General features: G+C 48.8%; 1 protein-coding gene across 1 annotated transcript in view; it reads right to left on the reverse strand.

Moving 5' to 3' along the window:
* The window catches only part of DIP2C (DIP2 acetate--CoA ligase C (putative)), a 136,753-nt gene extending 133,581 nt beyond the window's left edge, over positions 1 to 3,172 (reverse strand). The window contains exon 1 of the mRNA XM_019631543.1: positions 3,105 to 3,172. The gene's annotated coding sequence lies outside the window, so the exon portion shown is untranslated. The remainder of the gene's footprint in view (positions 1 to 3,104) is intronic.
* Between the last annotated feature and the right edge of the window lie 11,547 nt (positions 3,173 to 14,719).

Consider the following 14,719-nt stretch of genomic DNA (forward strand, 5'->3'; position numbering starts at 1 on the left):
GCTCTTGCATCACAACAATGCACCAGCTCACCTGGCACTGTCTGTGAGGGAATTTTTAGCCAGTAAACAAATATCTGTATTGGAACACCCTCCCTACTCACCTGATCTGGCCCCCAATGACTTCTTTCTCTACCCAAAGACAAAGGAAAAGGAAACATTGATAGGAAGACATTTTGATGACATTCAGGACATCGAGGGTAATACGATGACAGCTCTGATGGCCATTCCAGAAAAAGAGTTTCAAAATTGCTTTGAAGGGTGGACTGGGCGCTGGCATTGGTGCATAGCTTCCCAAGGGGAATACTTTGAAGGTGAACATAGTGATATTCAGCAGTGAGGTATGCAGCAGTTTTTCTAGGATGAGTTCTTGAACTTAATTGTCAGACCTTGTATGTTCCAGGGAAACCGAGTCATGTCACATATTCTGTGATAGTCACTCACTTCTGAGCAGGGACAAAAACCAGAAAACTTGCCCCAAGCAGCTTCTCGGCAACCTCTGACTCGAGCCATTAGTTTCTGCTGAATGCACCAAGCTGCTCTAACTCATAACTCTGTGTCCCAAACAACACTTCTGTAATTGTGAAAAGGGCCTCACAGCTAATGCCCAACTCTGCTACCCACTCACCAATCCTTTGTTCTTCCCACAAGGACATTCGTTGTACTCGTCACCGCATGACCCGGGGGGACCAAGAGAAGCCACATGGGACAACCAGCCTTGGCATCTCTCCTGAGATCCTGGGGCCCAGCTGTAAGGTTGTAGCTTACCTATAATTTGTGTATGATGCTCAAAACAGTGCCCTTCATTTGAGGTAAAACCCTGAAGATAAGCCTCAAATTTACAAATCCTTATTTCCTTATTCTACTAAAAGGTGCACTAAACTCACCTTTGGGGGCTTCTCATATTCAAAGCATTGTCCACTCACATAATTATGACCTCTGAAGAGGGCCCCTGCCTCTAAGAATACCTCTGTGAGTAATCGGTTTTTCTCTCAAATCATCACTGCCCTTTGGAGACAGGCCTGCAGGGGCTGCAGCTCTCAGTCCCCTGACCGACCTTTGAGGCCAGGACCTGTTAGTTCCAACTTTGCCGTGCTCTGAGGCTACGAGACAAAGGTCTGTCTGTGGAAGACCAACCATTTCGGGGAGAATTTTAGGATTTGTCATGCATTCTCTCTTCTCAAGGGTTTTAGAAGTGGCACCCCAACTGCGAAAACAGGGCTGTAAAAACGTCATATTCTGTTCTAATAGAAAACACTCAGAACGGGCCTGAGCCAGTGAGATGGTGGTGGTTCCGGGGACTGAGACAGCTCTGTGATCATTCATCTGGAGAATGGGGGCTCCAACACAGGGTCCCCGAGTGCCCCCAGCACTAGGCCCTGCAGTCCTATCTAGAAGGGTGACTGGCCATTTCCAATGGGTCCCTGCTATGGGGTCTTCTCAGGAAAGTGCGCTCACCGAAACGAAAGTAAAACAGAGGCCGGTTTCCCGCGGTGCTGGCCGCGCGCTCCCTGCCAGCGGCTTCTCGGATGTCACACACCGCGATGTGGCTGCAGTGTGGCGGTCTCCTCGGGGCGCCTTCACTGTGCGGCGGTCTACACCGGGCCACGGCAGCTCCGTTCGCTGCTGTAACAAGTTGAAAAAAAACTAATTAATTCAAACTTTAGTTTTTTTTAAATTTGTTACAGCGCTGAGCAGGACTGCCGACCCCATGGAGAATAGCACAAAGGACACCAAAGGGACCATGCGACACGGGGGCCACCCTGAGTGCCCAGCCAACACGGTCCAGCCCGCTCTGCCACCATGGCTTGAGAGCCATGTTCTGGGTGCTGCTTCTGTTTCACTCTTGTTTGGGAAGGCACAGAGACGGAAATCCAAAACTGCCAAGAGCCTACAGTCAGCCCGCCAGCCTTCCTCCACAGTACAGAGGGGCCACCTGCCAAAAGGGATTCACAATGATGGGCGTGAGGACGGCCCTCACCATGCAGTCATGCCAGAGGATGAGAGAAAAGGGGGAGACCAGAACCTAACCCTTTGCCCACTTGTTCCTAAAGCTTTCACACGTGGGTGCCAGCCCACCAAAACGCTGATTTATTTTTAATTCACCCAGCTAGAATAGTGCTTCTTCCTCTTATAAGCCAGGTGACAGGAAGTTAGCCTATGCTACAGGCTAACTTCTTTAGGTTAACTCTTTTAAGAATCAAGGGGAAAAAAAACCACATAACATCAAAACAAAACTATAAACACAGCAGAAATGTGACACACAAATCAAGTTTCATGGGACGCAAGCCCCTGGAAGTGCTCCCTCCTGGCCAGCAGAGCACTGCTGGGCATGTCACAACCTGTGTACCTACAGACTTAAACCTCTAGCAGAAGGTTCTCAGCAGCTTTAGAAATTCTGTTTCAGCAGTGAAAATGGTGTTCAGGCAGCACCTTTAACACTTATGTTACTATTCTTCCTCCTCGAGTACAGCATTACCAGTGTTCATCGTAAGCCATCCCCAAAGCCTAGCAATACTCAAGGTCACCCTCAAACCTAGCTGACCTGTGACGACTCTGGCCTGGCATCGTTTCTGCTTCTGGAAATGCATGGAAGCTGGCTCCAGTGCAAAGCAACCCCATAAACCTGAACACGTGAAAATACTGGAGGGAAACAGACTCTGTGCTTTTGGTAAGAATCTATAGCGTTTTACAGTCACACTTCAAAGCACAACCAACCTTTACGATTTCATAATCCCAGGCAGGAGATTATATCATTTTCTAGATTTGCCCTAACCCCGAACGGCATCAACAAAAACCTTGGATTAATTTAAACCATGTTTAAATCATAAATGCTGTCATATTTTTTGTGGCTATAGCATTTTGAAGTAATCAACCCCATTATTGCCCTCTATAGTGTAACACCTATTAAATCCATAAGGCACACTTATAGAAAATCATATGTGCCTGGTATATTCACAGAGCAGTACGTGTAGCCAGTGTCACATCGGGAACAGGGTCTTCATTGGACCAGGGACCGAGGAAGGACTTGTGATGAGCTGTTCTCTTGAATGTTGCAGGTAGCCCTTAAAAACAGATAATTTATGCTCTCAACAAGGTTTACGTACTTGGAGGCTGGGGCAGATAGGCTCCAATTAATTTTGACCTCTTCTTTTCGTATCCTTTCTGTGTGATGTCACCTGTAAGACAAGGAAAGAAGGACTTATAATTATAATTTAGAAAGAAAGCACTTTACATCGTTCAGCTTGACCTCTTCTCCTGCCTGGACAAACATATATCATTGTTAATGTTATATAAAAACACTTTGATAAGCACATGTTTGTCCCTAGCCCTCCTCAGAGGTTTCAGCTCTGATGGGGTCCAGAATTCGGCTCTTGCAATCTTATTCACATCTGCCAGAGCAGGAGACCCCCCCCGTCTGCATGGCTCTCGGAAACTCAATCAACCATGGGTCACGCAGGTGCCCACGCTGGTGACAGCTGCCCAAACCATTACTGATGAGCACCTTCTTTCATTAGTGAGGTTTTTCTAACCAGGCGTGTCAGTCTAAGACTTTAAACTGCTAGGATATTTTTGAAAATAGGAGACTTAGACCAAATCAAACATTAAATAAAACAAAGCTAAACATTATGGGATGCATAGAAACCCAAAACATGTGAGAAAGGTGCTTATCGGTAAAACACAAGTTACATGTTAAAGCCGGAGGTTCCCACACACCGGCAGAAGACATCACCCCCACGCTGAGGTGCTTCCTCAGTGCCGAGTCCCCAGGACAAAGCTGTCTGAGACACACACAGCCCCTTCTAATTGTGAGAGCTAACACACACAACATACTGACTTTGCCCTTGAAGTTCTTATAACCTGCTCTTTTTTCCTAGCATTCTGATCAAACATTATTCCCAGAAGAGCCAAAAACTCATGTTTGAATAAAAATACAGCAAACAAATGAGACATTATTATAAGTGACACACCGATTGGCAAATGTGCTTTTTCCAGTGGTGTGTGCTCAGTACGATCATACCATGAAGCGTCTAATGCCTGACATGTAACCACAGCTCCCTGTAGAGTCCTGACCACCCCACAACACACAGCGCTCATTTTGAAACACAGAGCCATAAGCAACAGAAAGGCGCGGAGCGCATCCTGCTAGCAGTTGGGGAGCATTTCTGATGCCAAATGACCACACGCAGTGCACAGTGCCCCAGGTCAGCCATGTGGGCCAAAGCACCCAGGAGTGAGTGCACGCTCCGGAGCAGCTTTGTGACTGCTCAGGACATGGGGGCAAACGCCCGGGGACGCTGGCTGGGAAGTGGCTCTCACACCTTACCTCTGAATTCTCTCTAGATGAGCACTCATCCTGTCCTATTGCAACAAAGAAGGACGTATCTGCCCGACCGTCCTCTCGGCCCCGGGGACCCCTGCGAAGGCAGCTGCCACAGCCTCCCAGCACACTCGCAGCCCCTCAGCTCGTGCGCCTCCCCATCAGTCCTTGGGAATGACAGAGCTGTTGCGGGAGCTAGTTACCATGGTAACTGTACTCCAGTTAATCCGCTCTGGGTCACACTCAGGCTTCTGAAGATTCAAAGCCAGTCAGTCCCAGGCAGCCAAGGCCCCCGGAACAGGAGCACGTGAGTGAGGCGTGTGGGCGGGCCGTCATCATCGCACACATAGGCCCAGAGGCTCCTGGTGCACTGGGCACACACCTGTTTACCTGTGCCCATCCTCCCCAGCCAGCCCCACTGGGCGCTCGGTGCTGGTCGCCTCACAGGGATTTTACACAGTTCCACCATCAACTCTGAGCCCTGGCAAACCAGACCCATTTCAGTCTGTTCACACCCAAACCTGTGCTCAAGTTTTAAAAATCTCCCAGATGAACATTAAGTATGGCAGGGGGCAGGAATGTCCCTTAAATTTCAGTGTCAGCCAACTCACAGGAACTTTGAACTCTTTGAATTCTGTCTTACTCTGGAAAACTCCAATTGCTAAGACCTTGGGCATAAGAGAAAAGAAGCACTTTCTCCTAAGAAACCAAAGCCCCCTGAGGGGACAATGTCAGCAGGGCTCTGTGTTATACATCCTGAACAGTAGTCACTCCTACTCCTTGTAACTACTGATTTTATAGGTAAGAAACTGAGGCACAAATTGCACTTAGGTTTTTCGCTCAGAGCCCCAGATCCAAAAAAGAAACAAAGCCCGTCCAAGCGCAGAACTTTCCCCATTGAAGCCACACCCAGAACCACCCCAGCAGACAATGGGGCCAGCTCCACCTGCCTAGGACGCCCTCCTCTCAGGACCACCGTGCACCCGCTGCCTGCTGTTCCCCTCAGACCCGGCCCAGCTCGGCGACACCAAGCATCTGGGCTCCTAGGGGTGGCCTCCCCGTGAGGCCCTTCTTGCTGCCTACATATGTGTGGCCTATCCTCAAAACCAGGGCGTGACACCTTCATGGGTCAGTGTCCTCCAGGCCGAGTCAACTAGGACTCGGTGTTGATGGGTTTCGTCACACAAGTGGGCAGCAGACACAAGTGTCACAGAGTGACTTCAGTCAGTAAATGACTAGACAGAAGCTGCATTTGTAACCAGGACAAACACAGGTGACTGTTAACTGCTTAGTGACCATGAAGGAAAGAGCAGAGGGGACAATTGATAACGCTTCCGTTATCCAAGTGTTTAAGACAACAGCTCGACTAGTGCGTTACCCAGAAGGATCCAGTATCTGTGACCAGGCACCAGGTTCTCTCAGGCGCCCTGAGCATCAGGGCTAAGGATGCCTTGGCCACACCCACCGCCTTTTCCATGGAGAAAGTTGGGTGTTTTTATCTCTGGAGCTGTGTTAGGCCTGGTGGACAGAGGTCCCCCACACAAATGCTCACAGTAGGCAACAGAAGCAATTGGTATGGTCTGCCCTTTATTCTGAGGTGCCCACGAGGTTCTTGTGCTAATACAATAATAAAGATAGACAAGCTAGAGTAGATGATAGGCAAATAATATGGATGACTGATTGATGGAATAGGTGATTAATAGTTAACAGCTACAGATAGACGACAGGTAAATGATGACAGATATATACACAGCTGGACACACAGTTCCGCCCACCCGGAATGCCTCCAGGGCTGTTGGAGGTTGACCTGAAGTCAGTGCCATGGCATTACCATGGCAACACGGTGCCTCTCCTCCACTTGTGTTACTTCCCGATGAAGGATCAGCTGGCTGTACCTGCTCTCTCCTGTTCACCTTGGATCTGTCACAAGCCCAGTCCTCTGGGTAAAACTTTGTAAATTCAAGGCTGAAAGGCTACAAGCAGGACCCACTGCCCCAGTCGCATCTCTAAGCAAGGTCTTATTTAACCCGTCACCCCACCAGGACTACCCCATGTGTACAGCAGGCTAACCAGCGTTCGCTCAATGCGGGAGCTAGAAGGTGACCATGACGACACATGCAGCTCACCCCCGTGGCCGCGTCCCCAGAGTTCTGCTCCTTGAAAGAAGCTCTAAGGTTTAAAGATGCAAAGCACCAGGTCCCCACTTGAGTGTTTTTCACATAAGATTTCACAGAGCTTGAATACTCCAGATGCCCTTTAACTCCCTTTTCATTTTAGAAATAAGAACGTGTAACAGAAAAGTAAATGCAAAAATGGTTGGCAACCTCAGGGAGTGGAAAGTAAATGATCTTCTGAAACACTTTCCACTTTTGAGAAATGTGATTTGTGTTACCCTCAAAGAAGTTACCTAAGACTTTAAATTTCAGCAGTAGAAATAAAGTTGTCGTGAACTCTGTTACAAAGAAAGGACACTTACAGACCAGTCATAAATTTAAAATGAAAATGCAACGAGTAAACAGGGCAATCACACTGTGAGATGGCAGAGATAACCTCTTCCCCTCCCCCAAAGAAATGCTTTTTCCTACTTAAACTGTAGCCAGCGTTTCAGAGTGAAGTCTGAGGCTTAGAAACGAGAAGGGAAAACAGCAGGAGCATGAGTGAGAGTGACGTTGCATCTCAGCCTCATTCTGGGAAGCTCAGGCCAGGACGGTTTGTGCAGCACCAGCCGGCACGTGTCTGTGGTCTCAGGGAGAGAGTGTGCCCCACGGTCACGTCTGAGCCGCGGCCATGCCAGGACCCTTCAGAGTAAACGGGCTCCATCCTGGTGTTAGGAGATCATTATTTAAGGCTGGAACGAGTACTTCAAGTAACAAGTCAGCCATTGCCATGTTTGGAGTTGTGTGGCTGGCAGGAACCTTCCCAGCGCCTCTCTCCTATGCCGATGGCTTTATATGGCTGACAGACACCCTTGCAGGCCTCTCCCCGCTGTGGGAAGCACAGCTGTCAGCTCTGTGATGTCTGGGCAAGTAGTCACCTGTCCAGGGGACTGGGAGCAGGCTGACCAGGACCTCGCCTCCCCAAGCACAGGTGTCTAACTTCTCGGATCTCACTTTTCTCACTGATAAAGTATTGGTAACATACCTATCACCTTCTATTGCAACTGAAAAGGTCACACACACAGAAAGTGACATGCCTCAGGAAGCACGAAGCAGGTGTAACAACCCACCTAGTACTGGCTGGCCTATTACATGTTCAGACACGTGATGGACACTAAGGGACACCAGGGACAACAGGTGGGGACAGCCTTACTTGTGCGCCAGCAAGCTGTGCACAGTAAGAAGCCAGAGGGGACTCTGCAGTGGCCCCTTCAGGGAGGTGAGGCCAACGACTGTGACCGACAGGCTCCAGAGGGGTCACAGGTCCCGAGGAAACCACCGTCCGCTTCTCCTGCATGCTGTCACCATCATTGTCACCGTCACTGTCACCGTGAGCAGCTCCCTGCCCCCATCACCCACGCAACCCTAGACACCCAGCCCGGACTCCGCTGACAGAGTGCATGGCCTGGCTGCCTGGGACCTGAGGAAGGCTGCCCAAAGCCATCAGCTTTGGGACCACGGTCCCCGGCCCACCCTCTCGTGACAACGTGCAGTCACTATGCTTCCCTCTGTGCGGACGTCACCACACCTTAGTTTGTCATGTTTCCAATGGGAAAGTTAGAAACTTACATTCCATAAGGATGTTTTCAAAAAAGAAAGCAGGATAACCGTAAAAGCTGCGCAAGGATTATAAAGTCACCGAGGCTTATTCTGAACTCAGTATGAAGGGGAACAATTCTCAATACTATAGGTTGTTTGTGTATGTGAATGACCAGAAAGTTCCTTAAGGCATTTACTTAATGGCCCGACTAGAAAGAAAAAAATGTATTTTAAATGTGCCATGTGCCACAATCGTAGCTCTAGACAGTGCGGTCTAGGATGTTTTCACCTAAGGTTTTACCTTTTCATTGTTTTTTAAAAAATATCAGCATATGTCCACTGTGCCATTCTCTTTGGTGTGTCAAGAGCTGCAGTTGTCGGAGAGCTTAGTGAGAATGGCCTGCCTGGGGCCCCCCAGGAGGGAAGCCAGGCTCCATGGCTGCTGCTGTTGGAGGGAACCCAGCACAGGGTCCTGGGGCCCCAGCTACCCTAAGGAATTCAAAAACAAGAGTTCCGATAGAGCTTTTTAAACTTTCAAAATGCTGGCGGGAGTGCAATGTAGGAGACAGGCTTGTCAGTTTGAGGCTGAATCCACTGTTCCCTTCCAGGGCCCCAACACTATCAGGATCCAGCAGGCAGTGGCCACCAGGGGCTCCCCCCTCGGCCACCAATACCCCACTGGCAGTCGGTCTTGCTCACCAGTCCAGAAAACATAAACAGGCCAGTTTCAGGCAAAACTGCTTAAAACCCTTTAAACAATCAAGTATGACTTTTATCTGTACTTACATGGACTCTGCCCTCCTTTAGACAGAAAGGAAAAGAAAAAAGGACCCACTGTGAGGAAGAGAGTTCAGGGAAGGGCGGGGGGCGGGAGGGGAACTACTATAAACGTGGGACAGAGCCACGTCTGTGTGAGGACCAAGAGCCTGCCGCTGGCCCACTCCAGCACCTATGGCTCGGGTCACATCTGCCCGGGGGCAGCACAGACAGATCCCATGAGCAACGCAGCTCCTGTGCCAGGTCCCAGGGCAACGCCAGGGACGGACGTTTCAAGCAAAGTACCCACATGTGACAGTTGTTCTGCGCCCTCACCAGCATGTGGTGTCTCAGGGGTTTGCACGGGCTGCCGCAGGTCCCCGGCCGTGTGGGACTGTTTGCGTCCGCTCCTTTCCCACCTGCACGGGCCTTCGCCTCGCCTCTAACTGGGTTTGGAGGAACGCGGGGCGCTCTGGGAGTCCTTCTTGGGCACATGAGTGGTAGATGTGCTCCCGCCTGCAGCTGTCTGTTCACCCCCTTACAGGGCCTTTCACAGAGCCCAAGTTTTTAGTTTAGATGAAGTCTAGTTTATCGACTTTTTCTTTCATGGATCATTACTTAGTGACCACAAGCCAGGCTTGGCCCCCTGCCACAAATGAACAGTCCAAACAAACACTGTCACTGCTGCCTCCACGGGTCCCCAGGCAGCTTGGTTTGGTGGGCTTGTTAGGAGTGCATTTTCTGTCCATCACTGACCATTTGCCCTGCATTTTATTTACCGGACATCCAATTCCTGCCCGTTCTTTCTCAGCTAAACACAGTTCTCCAGGGAGACAGCAGCGCCTCCACACCCCAGTGCTCACCTGCGTCTCCGTCGGGCCTCACCTTCCGTCAGCACCTCCTTGCTGGCTTGCACTAGGCCCCAGACAGCCACAGCCTGAAAAATCTCCCCCCTGCCACTTTGAATGACATCGGCTCATAATTAACACATGTTTTAAAACTCTGTAACTGCTTACTATCCATTATTTCTTACCGACATCACTAGTTCGCAAGGAGCTGCTGACTGTACTGAGAATGGCCCTGCTCTCTGATGATTCGCCACCACCTGTCATCTGGGAAAGCTCCTGTTCTGCAAAGTTTAGTTGGAACAATTTTTTCTCCTAAGCTGGTCCTCCTCAACCGTCTGATCACTTCTGAAGGGACAAGACTGGCTTGGCAACCCCCGACAGCTGGCCTGATGGACACTGATGTCCTCACCATGTCACCGGCACTGACACCATGAACCACAGCATTCACATCCATCATCTGGGCCCCTTTTTGAACTGATGGCTTTACTGAAAACTTTCCAAAGGATACCTGGGATGTCCAGTTGTCATTTGTCACAGTGTCAATGCTATCCTAAAGAAATCATTGACATATTAACCCCGCAAACTCGTAAAACCTAAGCTCTGGCTTGGGAACCTGATGCCACCATGGCTGAACAGGGGTGGATGGCCAGCTCCCGCTCAGGTGAGTCCCTGGGTAAACAGGACCACTGAGGGTAAGTTCACACCCAGGGAATAAAATTGGGGACCCCTCAGCAGGCACAGAGCACCCACAAATCTTTACAGGAGACTGGGCCAGGGGCCTCCACACACAGGGAACACCATGGGTAGCTGGTGACAACTCCCCTCACAAACCACCTCCCAAGGGTCAGCCGTCAGGGTCAAAGGTAAGTGCACAGGGCACTCCAGGCAGCCCAGCAGGCCTGTCCCAGAAGAGGGCGGGTGAGCACACAGCCTGCCATAGGCACGGTTACAAGCCAGTGTTCCGCCCTCGACAAGGAGCCACCATGATGGGAGAAGTAGAGGACCATGGTGGCACCATGGTCCTCTACTTCTCCCATCATGGTGGCTCTGACCTTCTGGAATCTGGAATCTGAGGGGGACACTGCCTAACACAGAATGAAATCGGAAACACCGAGAATGACACCCAGCTGTCCCTTGGTCCCTGCTCACCACAATTTGTACTCACACCTGGACTTTACCTAGACATATCTAAATGCCATGGGCATGAGGCGCAGTTTTATTTTCTTTCTCATTAATTAATTCATTCATTCGTGCAGCAAAGAGCTATCAATACCTACTATATGCCAGGCAATCGACAAGAAGGTAGAAAATGAAACAGAGACACAACCCCATCACTAAATGTCTGTTGAGTGAGAGATTAAATAACAGTTAAAGTTCCAATTTTAAAACTTTCTTAAAGGTGGAAATAAAGTAGTGCCCAAGTAAACAGTTCCGATGATTTTGTTAAACAAGCCCCCGGGCTGGGCCACTGACAGAGACAGACGGAGGTGCTCTCAGGAGGTAAAGTGCCTCGTGGCGCTTCCGTGCACACCCCACCTGTCAGTGGCCATCACATCCTCAGGCCGCACGCATGTGGCCATCTCCCTAACAAGCTTGGCCACTGTTCTTTAAGGCCAAAATATGAAGCAAACGCAGGAAACAAACCTGCAGGAATCGTCATCTCGATCACTAAAGTGACATTTGGATGAACTACATAAAACTATCATGAGCTCCCAAAATAAAGTAGTAAATGTTTTCAACTGAACAAAAATGACACAGTAAAGGTTTATATCTGAAAAGAAAGATCTCAAATCCATAATCTAAGCTTCTACTTTAAAAAATAGAGAAAAAAAGTAAAATAAACCCAAAGCAAGTAAAAGGAAAGAAAAAATAAAGAGCAGAAATCATGGAAATTTAAAACAGAAAAAAGACAAAAATCAGTCAAACCAAAACCCTACACAGAAAATCCCAGGGGAAACACAAAATTCACTGCTAGCTCTAATAACTGACTCTATCTAGCAAGGTTACAACATACAAAGTCAAATCACATTAATATATTCCAGCAATGAATATTTGGGACTAAAAATTTTAAAACAACATCATTTAAAGTAGGTACATATATTAAAAACAAAACAAAACACTTTGGCATAAACCTAACAAAACACACAAACATGTCTAGGATCCTGAAAACTACTCATACAAAACGCTGATGGAAGGCATCAGAGAAGATCCAATACATTAAGAGACGTGTGCGTATGTGTAACAGAAAACAACATAATAAAGATGTCAATTCTCCGGAAATTACAGATTTAACACAATTCCAATTAAAGTGCTAGCAGGATATTTTATAGCAATAGAAAGCTAATTCTAAAAGTAACATGGAAAGTCAAAGGAACTTGAATAGCAAAAAAATGTGATATTTGAGAATAAGGTGGGAGGAGTCACCTGCTTGTTTTTAAGATTTACCACAGAGACAATAGTCAAAGCAGTGTGGCCCTGGTGAAGATGGAGATGAACAGGGCGGAGAAACGACACAAAGGTGCGCAATATGTGAAATAGAGAAAGGACAGCCTTCTCTACGTAGGAACTGGTCACCTATTTGCAAAAAACAACCACCACCAAAAAAAACCTCAACATAAAACTTTTAGAAGAAAACAAAACACAGGGTAAAATCCTCATGAGTGTGGGTCAGACAAAGAATTCATAGACACAATTAATGAAAACATGAGCCATTAAAAAATAACAATAAAGTGAATTGTATCAAAATTTAAAAACTGTTCTGTAAACAAGCACTCTTAAGAAACTAAGCTAGGGGGGCGGCTGAGTGGCTCAGTTGGTTAAGAGTTGGCTTAAGAGCATGAGCACTGAGCAACAGGGCTGCCGGTTCAATTCCCACATGGAATCTGCGCCCGAGCTGAGCTGTCACTGAGCTGCCAACAGGTGGCAGAATGGCTCAGCTGGTGAGAGCATGTGCTCCGAATAACAAGACTACCTGTTTGATGTTCGATGGTGGGCTATGCCCGCCCGCAACTAAGACCGAACTTGGCACCTTGAGCTGAGCTGCCACCCAGGTGGCTCAGTGAATAGAGCACGCGCTGTTAACAACAAGGCTGCTGGTTCAACTCCCGCATGGGATGGTGGCTATGCCCACCCGCAACTAAGATTGAACACAGCACCTTGAGCTGAGCTGCCGCCCAGATGTCTCAGTAGATAGTGTGCTCTTCTCAACAAGGCTGCTGGTTCGACTCCTGCATGGGATGGTGGCTACGTCCTCCTGCAACTAAGATAGAACACAGCACCTTGAGCTTAGAGGCCACAAGCTGTGATGGGCAGCCAGATGGAGACTGACGCCCTCTACAACTAAGATTGAAGAACAACTTGGCTGGTCCCCCTCCCTAATTCCCCAACACTGTTCCCCTCCCCCAATTCCCCAATAAAATCTTTAAAAAGAAAAAAAAAAACTAAGCTAGTGCCTGGGAAAAGTATTTTCAAACCACGTAGCTGACAAAGGGCAACCTCCTGATTAAAAAACCGGCACAGGCTTGGACACTTCAACAAAGTGGATAAGCAGCTTGCAAATAAGCACAGATGCTAATTTTAGAAACAAAATGAAACTGCTGTTAGGGAGAAACAGAAGTGGCATCATGGGCCACCAGGCACAGCTGGCAGGGACCACAGGAGGGTTGCCTGCTGCCTTCACACAGGGACAGTGTCCACAGCCAGTGCCCAGAGAAACGCTGGTTTATGCCCAGGATGAGACAGAAAGACAACCTCTGTGCAATTCAGGACCATTTCTCCAGCTCCTACCCAATGGTCCAGCTGGAAACGGGGTTACATTTGGATGGACCTCTACACAGGAAACGAGGGTGCATTTAACACTTTCTAACCGACGAAGAGTCTGTCTGCGCCCCCTCATCCGGTTTTCACCCCTTGGGAACTGCAGCCTGTCACAGACTGGCTGTCAGAACTCATTACTGGGACTTTCCCTATGCTTCCAGTCACTGCGAGTTCCAGCCCAAGTAAAAGGCACATTTCCATGGTGGCTACTTCACCCAAGAACCTATTTAACTGGGAACAAGACAGTGCCCAGAAAGGCCCACGGGCCTCGGCCCCAGCGCCTGCCTGGGCAGAGAACACAGGGTAGCAGAGGGTGTCGCCCCATCGTCCTCAGGCCACTGAACACAGATCCACTCAGAAGCTTTGTGGAAAGTAGTGCCACACGTGAGCAGCTGCAGGACTAAGGCTAACGTCAGGGGGCTCTTTGCTCCCACCCAAGAGGACAGTCCCAGGTCAGAGCTGCTCCATGGGTCCCCGGATACAAAGCGGTGGTTCCAGGCACGATCCGCCTCGAGGTCCTGGCGAGGACACAGTGCATGGTCTGGCATCACGCTGCCACCTCCATCACCAGCGTCCCGTTAGGGCCAAGGTGGTGAAAGATAAATAAAAATAGGAAAACACCCTGAAAACTGTGATCTAAGTTATGGGTAATGGAGTCAGTTTTTTCCTGGTATTTTGTGCTCTTTCAACAAAACAATTTACTGTTTCTTCTGTTAGAAGACACTTTATAGTTTTCTGAGTAACAGAAAGTGACAGCTAATTCCATCATTTTCATCTTACAAGAAACTAATCAAAATTACTGGGTATCACACTTTACACTTGCATTGTCCCTTTTTGTGCATGCCAAGCCCTCACTGTTCCAAACAGAACCTGCTCTGAATTAAACTGAACAGTTCAAATTCCTGTTCTTAACACAAGGAGTCACTTTTTTTTTTTTAAGATTTTATTGGGGAATTGGGGGAGGGGAACAGCTTTGGGAAATCGGGGAACAGACAAGCTGCTGTCCTTTTGTTCTTCAGTCTGGTTGTGGAGAACGCCGCTTCACTGAGCCATGTTGGTATTAACATTGCGCTCTTCCCAGGTGAGGCAGTCGCTTGCCAGCCATTGGACAGCAGCTCACACCAGCTCACGCCAGCTGCCGGCCACTCATGCCGACTGCCAGCCACTCACAGTAGCTTACAGCAGCCCACTGCAGTTCCACTGCAGCCTACGCCATTGCTGGTGACTCACTGCAGCCCAGCTCCAGGTCGAGCTGTTGTTCACCATCTTAGCTGTAGAGGGCACAG

The sequence above is a fragment of the Hipposideros armiger genome, unplaced genomic scaffold, assembly GCF_001890085.2.
Source record: "Hipposideros armiger isolate ML-2016 unplaced genomic scaffold, ASM189008v1 scaffold_1004, whole genome shotgun sequence".
NCBI lineage: Eukaryota > Metazoa > Chordata > Mammalia > Chiroptera > Hipposideridae > Hipposideros > Hipposideros armiger.